The sequence below is a fragment of the Culex quinquefasciatus genome, chromosome 3, assembly GCF_015732765.1.
Source record: "Culex quinquefasciatus strain JHB chromosome 3, VPISU_Cqui_1.0_pri_paternal, whole genome shotgun sequence".
Taxonomy (NCBI): Eukaryota; Metazoa; Arthropoda; class Insecta; order Diptera; family Culicidae; genus Culex; species Culex quinquefasciatus.
In genome coordinates this window covers 155,164,393-155,177,380 of record NC_051863.1, presented here as the reverse complement: position 1 = coordinate 155,177,380, position 12,988 = coordinate 155,164,393, and the positions used below count along the sequence as shown (strand labels likewise).

General features: G+C 35.0%; 1 protein-coding gene across 3 annotated transcripts in view; it reads left to right on the top strand.

Moving 5' to 3' along the window:
- Nucleotides 1-471: 471 nt before the first annotated feature.
- Nucleotides 472-12,988, top strand: part of LOC6045464 — a 39,635-nt gene continuing 27,118 nt past the window's right edge. Inside the window, exons 1-2 of one of the 3 annotated variants that reach the window (XM_038263937.1) lie at nucleotides 472-593; nucleotides 979-1,204. The gene's annotated coding sequence lies outside the window, so the exon portion shown is untranslated. Of the gene's footprint in view, nucleotides 621-750; nucleotides 912-978; nucleotides 1,205-12,988 lie in introns of those variants that run through there. The other 2 variants (XM_038263936.1, XM_038263938.1) reach the window with 2 other exon arrangements.

Sequence of the window (12,988 nt, the reverse complement as noted above, 5' to 3'; positions counted from 1 at the left end):
ATCGACCACCAGGATCTGCCACCCCTCTTATCCATCCCTCCAAACATCTTTAAGTCTATTCACTCAGCCACCTTCGCAATTTTCAGTGGTGTACGTGAGTTGCTGAATGCTGAGTAGGGTGGCTCTTTTTGTAAAAAAAAAAAAACCGAATATTCATTGATTTTCCCTTAAAACTGTGGGATAAAGCTTTTCTACTACGTTGGGTTTTAAAAATGATAAAGATAAAGTTAAATTGATGAGCATTAATATTGTTTAATCAGTACCCTTAAACAAATTAGTAAATTTGACCCACCCTAGTACGCCATTCATACTGCTGTTCCGCGAACTTGCCCACGATCGCGAAAAAAAAAGAGCTGAGCCAAAACTTGTTCAAGTGAGTGCGCTGAGCGAGTAGTTGTTGTTGCTTACATCGGCGCACGATCTTCGACTGCTTTCGTGTGTGCGATGCTGATTCTTGACGAGAGTCTCGCGTCGTTTGGTTCAGTTACACTTTAATCACTCGCGGCGACGGTCGACTCGTGCGCGATCCTCTCTCTCTTATTTCTCTTTTGGTGTCCTTTCGCTCGTTACCCCCGCCCGCTCACACTCCCACGGTACGCAAATTTCCTCAACCTGAATTGGTAATTTTAGTGTTTTGCTTTTTTTTTGCTGGTGTTGTTGTTTCGCGTGGTGCCATCTTATTTTATTTACGGTCTTTTTAATGTGTTTTTCACGTTTTTTGTCGCTCGAAGCGACGTTGGCTTAGCTCATTCACAAAAAATAAGATTCTCGGAGTAAAGACAGTTTGATTTTTGGCTTGACAAATAGTGATAGGTCGAAAATAGGTGCAACCACGCGTAATTTCGCAACAAATGAAAGTACCTTTCGACTGTTCTCGCGAAATTCGCTCCTGTCCAGGTTCCGGTTCCAGTGTACTCAAAATCAAACTCAACACACAAACGAGGAAAATCATTTCACTTAACGTTTATTGATTTGCAGATTGGCGTTCACGCGCGCGTGTGTGTGTTTTTGTTTCGGCAAGGAAAGCCATCGTGCGAAAAGAAGCTGGTTTTGTGTGTGACGACGACGACCGAGACGCCATAAAGGTTTAAAAATATCGTGAAAACAGTGAAAATTTTTCGCCGAAACGCTAACGGCTGATTCACGGTTGAATTTTGGCAGGCAGAGAGGATATTTATTCTGAGATTGGACACATACACAAAAGGTAAGGGTGAGGGTGAGGATAATGTGTGAGGAAAATGAAAACAAATGTACGGGAAATCATTAATCATATCTTAAATTTAAGAGTTGTTCTGTATGCTTACAACAAATCAACTTTGATGGATTAAATCAAATTAACAAACAGGCTATACATATACTCTGATTTTTTTGTTTAATCAAACAATTAATAAACCATCGATTTTATTTTTGTCTCTACTAAACATTTTCATGCATAGATTTAAAAATCATTAGTCAACTTTAAAAATCATTTAAATGCTTCATCTTAAAAAGCTACAAATGCATTCGAACCATGAAATGACTTGATGAAAAATTCGTAGATTTTGTTTAATTGAATTCACAATCGAATTGAGTGACTTTTATATATATGAAGGCTGGGTTCAAAAAACCATTTTTTTTTTTGCTTTTCGGGTGTTTTTGAATACTCCTGACTCAAGCCGGTTCTTAAACACCCAAGAAACACAAATTTAAAATGTTGTTTATAGGATCTTTCCAAAAAAAATCATAAAGTTTTTTTTAAACAAGTCTCCATACAAATTTGCGGGCTGATCAAAAAAAATCTTTAAGGGTGCACAGCAACCAAGGAAGTTGATGTCTTCTTATTCCAATTTTGTCAGACTTGCGGACCCTATCCTAAAAATAGTCAAACTTTGTTGTAAATAACTTTAAAGGCAGTAATTTAAGGGATTAATAACCATTTATATCGATAATTTCCGTAGTTTTGAAGATACTAAAATGTCTGTAACAGAAATCTGGGTGCAAAAGCTATAGTTGATGTGTACCGTTAAACATACGAAAATTTGTACATAAATAAGAAGTTTTCTGATCGATTTGGTGACTGACGCGGAAAAATATTTCTTTTTATATTTTTTAATTTTTTTTTGGTCGCTAAAAGTTTAATTAAAAGGAAAACGGGTTTTTTTATTTTCCGGTTTTCGTAATATTATTACAAGACCAATAAGGCATCTTCTGCACCAAAAATTACCTAATAAAAATAAGTTAGCGAATAAAAAGGCATCTTCTGCGTCAGATGTAAGGATGGTGCAAAATCCGGTATAGGTGTGTAGAATTTAAAAAAAATATATATGATTTTTGGAAAATATCAAAAAGATGCTCATATGAAATTATATATTCATTTTTTAGATGCTGAATCAAATTGACAATCGAAAATAAAATTAACATATTTTTGGCAAAGTGTACCGCTGTCAAATTAAAGACATTTTGAGATTAAAATTTTCACAAGATCCTCGGAAATTACTCTTAGTTTTAAGTAAAATCTAATTACAAAAGCCGACTCGGTCCATGAGATTAAAAATTTCATAAATTGATGAATATTTTGCAATACCCAAAAAAAAGTTTGTTCAGCTCTTTTTTAATATTGTTAGTGATTTTAATGTACCGGAAAAAAATATATTTAAAAGAGCAGACAAATTTTGAACAGTTTTTTACATTTTTTTCCATTGAAAATGGAACTCTTGATAGACACGGAAAATAATTATTTTATCAAAAAATTTAAATCTTAGGAGGCTCAGCAACCCGTTTCTCAGCCTTTTGAAATATTTTTTGATTCTTTTCATTGATGAAAAATGCAGGCAAAAAATGTGTAAATTAATTTTTAATTGCAAATTTTATTTTGTATCTAAAAAGTAATTTTATTTTTTTTTATAATCATATTTTCAAAAATATGGATAACTAGGTTTTAAAAATCTACACTTATTTTAAAAATATTCAAAATGTTTAGTTATAAATTTAAATAAAAAGTCAAGGTTTGAATGAAAAAAAGTGTTTCAAAATGCATTTTACAACAGTCCAAATGTTTTGCAATCAATAGTTTCCGAAATATCTAAGTACATATTTACATTTTTTTTTGTTTTTTTTTGCGTTAAAACAGACTTTTCGAAAATTGTTCGAAAATTGTTATAAATTTTTAAAATATCGATGATTTTATGAAAATATTTTTTAGATGAGTTTTACGTCTTTTTTCGATCTGTGGGAAAATATAACAAAGCCTTTTAAATTTTTTTCATGTGTTTTATGTAAATTTTATGTTATTATTTTATTTTAGTTTTTAAGGAAATATTGAAACATGAAATAAATATTGCATTCGCCTTCGTTGTGAATATTTTTCAAAGAATATTTCGACACCTTAAATCGAAAACCTAAGATATTTTTTTTAAATAATGATGTGCTGGTGTGTTTTTAAACATTTTTTTCGAATTCATTTTTAAACATTTTTTTATTGAAATATTTTAAAACAGGCTTGTAATTTCTTTTTTATCCACCACCACAAACTTTGGCCAGAGGTCAGAAACTAAAACTTTAAAAAATGTTTTTATTGGTTAATTATTTGAATCAGAGATGGACTGCTGACAAAATTTCGTTTTATGCTAGTTAAGCTAATGCAATGTTTTTTGTTTTATTTTTTTTTTCATTCAAGTTTTTGTCACAAACATGCTTCCAAAAATAAGGGGGAAAACAAAATTTTGCCAAAAATAATTTTAATTTAATCGCTGTACTATCGATTGTAAACTATATTTGAATGTTTAATCAAAACTATGCAAATTAAAAAAAAATAGATCTCAAATCCCAAAAAAAAAACATAAAACTTAAGAAAAACAGTATGGTTTTTCCAGAACTTATCGATTTTTAGAAATTTTGAACATCATGGATGGTAAAAAATTTTGTGATACTTTTTGCTTAAAATTTTTGAATTCGGCTTGAATATTAAATTTAGTCAAAAATCTTAAAAAAATGTTTTATAAAATTTTACATTAAAAAACTAGTTTGTTGAAATTTGTTCGATCTGAAACAAAAATTTAAAAATATTGTTCTTCCAGATTCGTTACCAGAAATAAATGATATTGTGAATATACCTTACTTCAACATCAACGATGTTTATGGAATTGACCAATTTGGGCTTGAATAAATTTAGTTGGAATTATCAATATCATACAAAAACAAAAAAATGCTTTTGAAGAGCGACTTTGGGTCAGTGTTTTATATGGATTTGGCAAAATCTTCGATTCAAATGTATTAAACTAATGTATAGTTACTTAATAAAATTGTGTCATATTTTAAAGCAGTTTCAATTTGTTCTACACTGCCGCTCAAATTAAGTCCGTCCCATATGAAATTTCGTCAATTTTGAGTTAATGATGCAGTTTGGTTCAAAATCATGTGAACTATCAGAAAAACAAATAAAATTTAGTAATTTATTCCAGAAAACCGTAGCAAATTTACTTTTTTTCTGAAATTCTAACACGTAGCCTTATGGGCGGGACAAATTTGTCTTGCATTTTTCTCGGCTTGCTGTTTTTACATATGGGACGGACTAGATTAGAGCGGCAGTACATTTCTGTAAAATCATTTTTAAACCACATAATCCTGTTACTCAGTTCATTTGAATACAACCAGCTGTTTTTTCCAGTTAATCTTTTTTTTTCATCAAATACCGGCTCCAAACTGGTTCAAACTACTACCTCCGCTAGCCGTATTAGCACTAAAACCACTAATAGTCTTATCAAGTACGAACCACTTGACTTTAGCGTGTGCACTACATCTTTGTAGTATCAAACGTTGAAAGAAGTAGCGAACCGCAGCAGCATCAGACGCCCCGTGAAAAGGGTGTCTGCGCTGATCTCCAACTTTGAACCGCTCCAAACCAGACAGACCAGACATTCTAGAGCAAAGGTTAGCACAATGTTGATCACATCATCGGGACTGATCGTTCAACTTTTGGTGCCAGTTGTTGAACTAGGTTGGTATTTTGAGTTTTTACAACAACTTAAGGAACATGGTGAAAAATGCAGCCTAATTTTTTGGACTTTGTTTTGACATTAATTTCATCGTTTTGTATACAAATTAGCAAAGGGCTTTCGCACCCCATAACCAACCATTACGCTATTACAGTTTCACCCTGACGAAAATGCATATTCACTTCTCACCATGCTGCGGTTGTCGTCAACTTGGCACCATCAACCAGGGGAGAACCCGTTCGGAAGCATAAAACGAATATCTGCGTTGGCGGACCAGGCGAAGGTCTCCACGCACGGAGTAGCAGATCGTGGCCACCACACCGACCGTCCAAATGGCCAATTCGACCGTGTTTTTTCGAGTGTGGTCGGCGCGTGGGACGATCCCGATCGGAAAAGAATAATATTATTGCTTGGTCGAAACGACCGGTAGGGGAGGGGTACCTATTTTCAGCAGGTTGAAGTTTGGTTGCAACTGTAAAAAAAAAGGTCAGAGATGTGTAGCTCTACCCTAAAAGTTAAAACAGTATGCAAGGCAGCAAACGGGGATGAGTCTCGCGGTCTTCAAGGGGATCAAGGTTACGTCATCGTGGCCATCCTACGAAGAATGGAGAGGGGGACACAAATTCCGAGTGTGGCGCGGCGCTAATCAATAAAGCAATCACAAGTGTGCTGGGTAAACAAACGAAAGTGGCAGGCATTTCAACTCGTGTGCTACACACACTCTCAGAAGCACTCCAAATAGTAGCAGTAGCAGACGTTAATTAGGGTTGATAGGCTATTGCCAATGGTTTGTGGGGTTCTCGGTATAGTACCAAGGAGTGCTAATGGAAAATACGAGAGAATGCTAGGACAAGCATGTTGACGAGATGTAAATTGGAAATCGTGATACGTAACGAGGATCACGAATAATATAATTTGTGTTAAAAGTATAACTTGATACAAAAAACATTAATGTAAAAAAATATTAGGCTCTTTCAAAAAGTGTCTTCCAAAAATGATCTCACCAACCAGTACGTCACCGTTTAGTCAGAATTCCTCCACAGAAATTTGCATTCTTTCGCAATTCTCATAACTCGACTCGACTCTCTCGAACTGTGATCGATTGTGGGTGTTTCGGTTGCTTTCGAAACACTAGCAAGGAATTTTCCACCGCGGTGACCACCCTCCTACACGCGTCAAAACTCGATTCTTCAAATGTCTTCAAAGAGTAAAACCGCAAAACCAGTTTTCGCTGTATCTTTTTTCTACCGTTCAACATAACCCCACAAGCATAAAGTATGGGTTTGTTCTTCAACGCAGACATCCGTCAAAATCTTTCTCGAATTACCCCCTTCGTCAGCTGAGGGTTATCTGCAGAACCCCATACAACTAGTGAGAAGAAAAAAAATAAACAAACATCTCGGTCAACATATGTTTCTAACCTTTTTTTGCCAGCAGCTTCAAACTATGCTCAGAGACAACATGCCGCGCAACACTAATAGCCGGTGTCTCGGTATGGGTGCTCGACAACTCGCACACTAGCGGAGGCCAACCTCTACGTAAACATCCGACCGACCGCGGAAAACACACATCAATCGATCGAGAATCGGACACATGATCGGCGGTTCGTGCTCGTGCAGCAGCTCTGCGATTTGTGGCAGGGATGGTTGAAAGATTTGGGATAACGATTTGAGTGATTCTATAGGTCATCACTTAATGAGCCTGTGATCTTCAACTGACAATATCTCGAAAACAGTTGGCTCTATTTTCAATGTAAAAATTGAAACTGTTGTGAAATTTTCTGATTTTTTCAATAAAATATTTCATAGTTTTATAATTTTGTCTTAAATATGGAATAAGGAAAATACTCTATTTTTAGACGCTTTCAAAAGTTAAGCTTATTTTCTAGTTTTGCAAAAGATAAGAAAATTTCACAACAGTTTCATTTTTTAACATTGTAAATCAAACCAATAGATATCGTCAGTTGAAAATGACCGACCAATTAGGTAACACTTAGAGAAGTTCATTTTCATCGATTCGAATTCTTTATGAGGCTGTATCTCAGAAACTCAAGGGAAAGAAAATATGTCATTTTCTCGGCTTTTCTATATTTATTTTCGAAGGAGCTTTTCTTTCAAACAGTCTTTTCAAAATGCAAAATAAAACGAAAAGAAATAGAGGATAAATATTTAATTTTCAATTGATAATCCGATTTAAATTCGAAGAGAACTGCTTTATTTTTCAACTTTTTTAAACAAATTTATATTTACATTGAAACACAATTATTTATTTGTCTACCTAAAAAGTTTTTTTTCCATCCATTCCATCCAATTGGTCGAATAAAGTTTTTATATTAAAAAAAAGAATAATACTCTCATCTGGATTTTGGACATTTTTGCATAAAACATTTCTCTTAATTTTAACTTTTATAAAGACATTTTTGGAAAAAGAGTCCTGTAACCTATTAAATGAAATATCAAGCCTTATTTTCTTAATTATGAAACAAAAAGTATCACAGAATGCTTCACTGCCCACCATTGAAAAACGGCTAATATCCACTTTTGGCAAAAACGAGTTATTAGCACCAGGTGGTAGAGGATGTTCTAACGCATCTTCTGGATCTTGAATTTTACTAAAATAGTGTTTAGGTGGTGATGTTCTGGGTCTTCTGAAGAGTCCCGGGAGTTACGACCGATGGGTCTACCGAAATTGGCTGCCGATGCGAAAAACCAAACGGCTAATATGCCACTCTTATGGGAAATTGCCTTGGCGAAGATTTGGTGACAAACACTAAAACGCGTTTTCCTCGGAATACTTGATTTGGCATAATAGCCGAATTTTCAATTATGGGCAGTTCATACATTGTTACAGTTGTGCTAATGTTGAAAATAAAAAAAATCAATGCATATTTGAAAAAAAAAAACCTTATGTCTGTGTTTTTTTTTTTTCAATCTGTTTCAATTACAATTTAAATTTTCAAGCAAAAAAAAATATGTGGATTTTTTGAAGGGGGAGACAAAAAGTTGTAATATTTTTTTTTGCCTTAAGGCCGAAGTCGACGTCGAAAAGGTCTTATACATCATTACAGTTATGCTACTAATCTTTAGAATATAATTTGCAATTGTCTAAATTGGTTTCATTTGATTACACACTAGGGTACCCAGAAAAAAATTACCCCCTGCTCCACAAGCAAAAACTGTTTTTTTTTGGGTTATTTTAAGCATCTGTCCAAATTTTGAGCGAAATTGGTTGAGATTAACCCACCCAAAGTTGGTGAAAAAAATGTTTTTCATACAAAAATGACATTTTTTAAATCGCTAATAACTTTTAAGGATCGAGTTTTACAGCTTTGGTGTGTTCTACAAAGTTGTAAAGCATTAATTTTTTAATAAAAATCTCATGTTTGGGAATATTTGGATGGAAGAAGCGCACCGTGCAGACCAAACTGTAAGAAAATTGGGTTTTCCATACATTTTTTTCGATTTTTCCCATACAAACTTCACCTTCGAGTATCAATGAGTAAATGTTGACCTATTTTGCTCATATTTGGCCCAGAGTCCTAAAATAGCCCAAGGATCAATATTCAGCTTGTGGAGCGAGGTTTTGAGGAAAAGTCCCATATTCTGGGCACCCTATTACACACGTATATAGGATGTTGAAAAATGCATGATGTTTAAAATAAATAAAAAATATTTCTATAAAAAATCAGAAAATATTTCCAAAATTCGCATACAATTTTATAAAGAAAACAAGGGGAACAGCATCTAACTCCAGCGTGCCTCTAATGTTAGCACTTTGACGTTCAATTACAGCTCAAAAAAGCGTTTTCAACTGAAATCGTTTGATAAATAGCTCAATAGGAAGTGAGCAAGCAAGTTTACATCAACAGTTTCACAAAATAAGTTGTTTAAATAGTGAAAATCGGCAAATTGGATGGAATTAGTGCTTAACCTGCCAAAGATACGAGAATGTCTCCTACTGCTATTTTTTCGATAAAAGGTACCATTTTCTTGTATTAGCCATTTGAGGTTAACAGTGATATAATTTTTTTTGAATATAAAAATCGGACAAATAATTAATGATTTAAATCATCAATATTATAAAATTATAAATGATTTAAAAAGAATCTAGATGAAATTAAATATTACATTTATACAGCAATTCCCCACGAAAACAGCATGGAAAAAAACAAAAGTGCTCGGATCGGGCTCAAAATTTTTGTGGGAGTTCCCTGGCCGAAATAATTAGACCCGTATTTTTTTGTTTGGCCATTAGGGTGACCTACGCCGTGTTAGGGTGGTCTGAAAATTGCCATTTTCGTCGATTTTCGCAAAAACACTTTTTCGAAAATCATAACTCCTCGCCATTTCAACCGATTTCAATTGTCTTATACGCAAATGAAAGGTGATAAGTTGGCCTTTCAAATAAAAATAGTAAGAAGTTTCAAAAATAACATATGAAAAACGCAACTTTAAAATGCCGTTTTGACGGTGTCTGGACCAAAGAGCCTATGTCTGGAAATAATTTTATCGGATTCCCCGGACATTTTTACATAACATACTAAAAAATGGGAGGAGTTCATTAACAGGATTCCGAGATATGATTTTTTGAAAATAAAATCCGTGTTTTCTGACGCGCCGCGCGCAAAAACCGGAGAATGACGAAATTGGCAAAAAATGAACTTTTTTCACAAAAACTGCGATAACTTAAAAATTTCAGCGATGACCTATACATGTCTGGGTACCAAAAGTTGCGTCTTTTAATTACAAAAATTTTGGTACCCAGACATGTATAGGTCATCGCTGAAATTTTAAAGTTATCGCAGTTTTAGTGAAAAAAGTTGTTTTTTTGCCAATTTCGTCATTCTCCGGTTTTTGCGCGCGGCGCGTCGAAAAACACGGATTTTATTTTCAAAAAATCATATCTCGGAATCGTGTTAATGAACTCCTCCCATTTTTTAGTATGTTATGTAAAAATGTCCGGAGAATCCGATAAAAATATTTCCAGACATAGGCCCTTTGGTCCAGACACTGTCAAAACGACATTTTAAAGTTTCATACGCCCTTTTCATATGTTAGGCTAGATTTTTGAAACTTCTTATTATTTTTCTTTGAAAGGCCAACTTATCACCTTTCATTTGCGTATAAGACAATTGAAATCGGTTAAAATGGCGAGGAGTTATGATTTTTCGAAAAAAGTGGGTTTTGCGAAAATCGACGAAAATGGCCATTTTTCAGACCACCCTAACACGGCGTAGGTCACCCTAATGGCCAAACAAAAAAATACGGGTCTAATTATTTCGGCCAGGGAATCCCAGAAAAATTTTGAGCCCGATCCGAGCACTTTTGTTTTTTTCCATGCTGTTTTCGTGGGGAATTGCTGTATATATAAATACCTAAAAAAAGAAAAAGGTTTTCTTACCCTCAGTGACGTGATGGGAGCAAGGGCGTCTATGCGAATAGGGAACCCATTTTGATCTATACGCCGGTATTTGTAGCACTAAAATTCGTGCAAAAAAACTTATGCACCTGGGTGTACAGATTACGGAGTAAAAGATGATCGAATTGTTCACCTAGCGCTCACATGTGTTCCAGGACCAAGTTGCCTGCGGGTATGGGGATCATACATACATACATACATACATGTAAAATAAAAAGTACAGTTTCTATAAATTTTTAAAAATATCATTCTGAAATTGTTCCTAAAATAATATTTAAAAAAAACACGGTTTTTGGGTATTTCACTTTTGTTAACGTTCTAATTTAAAAAAGCGGCAAATTAGTTTGAGAACATTTTTTTCTGAAATTGTTCTCCCCACCACCCACAATTTTACACAAGGCACTGATTTTAGATTTCACATCCATCCCATCCCATTTTTATATGGACAGCTGCCGAAATTGTATGGAGACTTGTATAATCGAAATAATGTAATTATGCCAAATGCCTTCTTAGGTAATGGATTTAGTTTAAAAAATATAAAATGTAAAATTTAAGGAATTCTATTGCTTTCGTAAAGAATTGTTTGGAACACGAAACCAAATAAGTTAAAGTGAGTGTTTTTTTTTTTGTAATTTAAAGTTGAGAGCTTTAATTGTTCAAAATCAGATTATTTGTAATATTTTACGCGGCAAATACTGTAGAATTTGTCAGTAGATTTGAAAACTCTTGTAAAGCTGTACAAATCGCATAGTGTCCAAACACCTCCAACCATCACAGTGTTATAACAACAAAGTTTGCAACGCACACTACCGTCCACAATGTTCACGAATCTTCCGCGCCGAGAACAAGTTTCAAGTTAATGTGTGCAAAAGAGTCATTAAAATCACCACGAAACAAAAAAAAAACTCGTTCTACATACTTGACACATACACGCCAAGTCCGGTGTCCGGTCGAAAAACAACAACAAAAAAAGCAGTCACGAATGATGATTGGAAACTCACACAGCGAACAACCCCGCGGTGCTAGCGTGTGATTGGATTCATTTCCCGCCGTTCGCTGCACATGGTTGGAAAATGTGGAAAATCTCATAAACAGTCACTGCGAGCCAAATGCGCCCGGTGGGTGAAATATTGGTAATTGTGAAAATTTTCCGACGCGGGGGTTAAATTTAGACTTTGGCAGGAATTTAGCGGACGAACATTGTTGGATTTCCAAATGGGCGCGAAATATAAATGGGGTCTCTCGTCTCGTCTCGATGGGCAATTTCGATGCAGTTTGATGGGTTTGGTATTGAGCGTTGTGGAGGGGGTGCACTAACTGGGAACGAGTTATTAATTGTTTGGTTCAATGATGATTGACTATGTTATTAGGTGATGATAATTATTAGTTTTCCTTTGGAATAAATTACTTGAAATATTTATTTAGCCCTTTTCTTGAAAATATCACTAACAACAACAATTCCTGTAAAACTAGTTCACTGGGCCAGGTAAACAAAGCTGCTCGGGTTGCTCTCTCAGAATCTCTTCTGGCGTCCCATCAGTTACAGTGCACTAAGCCTATTTGCCAACGCTGAAAGCATTACCATCATGGCCTGGCAAGAGGATTACACCCAGATTTGCACTGTCAGCCTTGAGAAGCTGATCCAAAGTGGTGGGTGACATCAGCATCACAAAAAAAATTATGAAATTTTAAACTTCTTATGAATGCAATTTTTGTTGAAAACTATTTTTTTCAAAAACAAATTTTTAACATAAAAAAATCAGATTTTTTTCAACTGTGCTCACAACTGCGATGACACGCGAGTAAACATAGCTCCTTTACGAGGCTACAAGTAGCAAAGTGAATCTCGGGTGAGAAACTACACGAACTTTGCATTTGCAATCCGTAACGCGCACTGTAGTGTTGTCGTACAGTCACCGTTGTTGCATGAGGCATCTTGCGATTGTTTGTCTTCTCGTCCTATCCTTGAAGTCTCGACGCCACGCCGCCAAACCGTTTCAACCATGCGATCGGAGCGATGAAATTGTGGTACACAAGTAACACGATTGGTGGGGTAATTTGACAATCGCCAATTTACATATTGAATTTAAAATGGGTAATTCTTCGCTAACTCACACAGCAGTTGCCCCGACCTCTCTTCGGTTTGCGTGAAACTTTGTCCTAAGGGGTAACTTTTATCCCTGATCACGAATCCGAGGTCCGTTTATTGATTTCTCGAGACGGAGGGGCGGCACGACCCCTTCCATTTTTGAACATGCATCATGTTTTTTAATAATTTACAGCCAAAAAATTGTGATGTTTTGGAAATTTGGTGTCAGTGGGACTTCATCGAAAAAAATACAAAAATAGTTTCAAAAAATTTGTAACGTTAAATTTACTAAGCTGTAAACATTTTTGAGACATGCCATTTTAAGGGAAATTTAATGTACTCACGAAATATGTAGTTTTATATGTATCAAAATTTGATTTCCGTTAAGATATGTGAGCATGAGCATGAGCATGAGAGACCACCCATGGTTGTCCTTCTCCGTTGCTGAACAGGACCGTAATATCCTATCAATACAACCGACCATACGCTTGAACGATCTAATGGTGTT